Raw genomic sequence first — 2,288 nt, 5'->3', positions numbered from 1 at the left:
CTTGCTTCTTTTTGTTTCTTTATTTTTTCCTTCCTTCTTTCATTTGCCTTATTGAACTCAATAAATAACAAGGAAATTTTAAATATGATAGTACATATGACTTATATGAGATTGCTTTCTGCCTCAGGGTAGAGTTAGAAGAGGGAGAGCAGAGATAAAATTTGGAACTCAAAATTTTAATAAAAACCAATGAATGTTTTAACACTATTGTTACATGTAGGTTCCACATAGTTGGAGGAAAATAAAATGTTATTTCAAAAAATAGAAACAGAAGGGATATCAAACAATTTGTACTGGGGAAAAACTCTTTCACAAGTTTTTTCTCCATTTTTCCCTCCTAAACTAACTCAGAATAAAACCATTCATTATGATGTTGCAGATTTCAAAAATGATCAATTTACATGAGTCTATTTAAAATCTCTTTTATGGTATTAGTCCAATCCATGATGTTTTCTTAGCAGAGATACTGAAGTGATTTGCCATTTCTTTCTCCAGTGGAAGACCTTCTGTCAGAACTCTCCCCTGTGAGCCGTCCATCTTGAGTAATTCTCCAAAACCCAGGTCATAATTTCATTAAGTTACAGAATCCTTTCCTTCCACAACAATGAAAAGCTAAAAGGGATGACACAGGAAGATGATCCCTTAGATCAGGTGTCCAATATGCTCCTGGGGAAGAATGGAGGACAACTACAAGAATCTCTAGTACTAATGGAATGGTTGGGCCTAACTGGAAGGGAAGCCCAGCTGTGAGTGCATCTAGTGAAAAAAAAAAGGGCTGATATTATAAAGATAAATATTGCTAAAGACTCTGGAATATAAGATCTATGAACCAAGATAAATTGGATATGGTCAAATAGGAGATAGAAGGATTAAACATTCACATCTTAGGTGTCAGTGAACTTGAATGGAAGGGAATGGCTGAATTTGATTCACATGATCACTACATATGCTACTGTGGATATCAAGTGATATTTGTTCAAATCTAAGAGAAACTGTTCAAGGTCACAGTAACACAAGCAAGTTCTCTAACCACTGATGCTAAAGAGACCACAGTGAATCAATTCTATGAAGATCTATAACATCTTCTAGAAATAATATGAAAAATCACACTCATTAATTGGACTGGAATGTTAAAGTAGGAAATTAAATGATAATTGGAATAACAGGCAAGATTGATTTTGGTACAGAAAACAAACCAGGGCAGAAACTCAGAGTTTTGTCAAAGTAAATTATTGGTCATAGCAAACACTTCTTTTCAAGAACCTATAAAGAACCTCTACACACAAATATCACCTGATGGTCAATACAGAGATCTCATTGTTTATATATTGTGCATTCAAATGTGGAAAAGTGTAGTCAGCTAAAATAAAACCTAAAGCTGCCTGTGGCTCAGATCCTGAGCTTCTTCTAGCAAACTTTATACTTAAAAAGAGGGGGAAACCATCTGACCCTATAAGTATGAACTAATTTATATCATTTATGAATATGAAATGGAGGTGAATTGAAAGATTTAAAGGATGAGAACTGGTATATAGAGTGCCTAAAGATCTCTGGACAAAAGTTTGAAATATTGTCCAGGAGGCAGCAACAAAGAAAAAGCATTCCAGTATTCCAGATAAAAAGAAGTGTGAAAAAGCTAAATGCTTGTCTGCTGAAGTTTTACAAATAGCTGAGGGAAGAAAGAAAATGGAAGAGAAAAAGGTCAATTACACATATGCCCAAATGAATGCAGAATTTCAGAGAACAGCAAGGACACACAAGAAGGTTTTCTTAAATGAGCAATGGAAAGAAATAGAAGAAAATAATAGAGTAAGATACACAAGAGATCTCCTCAAGAAAATTAGAGAGTTCAGGGCAAGTTTGATGCAAAAATGGAGAAGATAAAAGACAAAAATGCTAGGGCTTTAACAGGAGCAGAAGAGATTAAGAAAAGATGAGAATATACAAAAGAAGCAGATAAGAAATCTCTCACCATCACGGATAACCAGGATTTTGTGGCTACTGATCTAGAGCTAGACATTCTGGAGGATGAAGTCAAATGGGTCTTGGGAAGCCTTACTAAAAAGAAAGCTAGTAGGAGGACTCTGGGAAGGTGGCAGAGCAGGTCAGAACATTTCAAGCTCTCCAGATTTCTCCATAAACAGAACAAATTTGTGTCTCAGAGTAAACATAGATTGTGAAAAACAAAGATTTGTAGAAGAACAGTGTTCCTCCTGAGAACAGAAGATGAGAAGAAAGTCCCCAGGATAAGATTTAACTTGGGTAAAGTGCAAACAACTGCAGGCTAG

This window comes from Sarcophilus harrisii, chromosome 3, assembly GCF_902635505.1.
Source record: "Sarcophilus harrisii chromosome 3, mSarHar1.11, whole genome shotgun sequence".
NCBI lineage: Eukaryota > Metazoa > Chordata > Mammalia > Dasyuromorphia > Dasyuridae > Sarcophilus > Sarcophilus harrisii.
Note: the sequence above shows the minus strand (reverse complement) of the source record.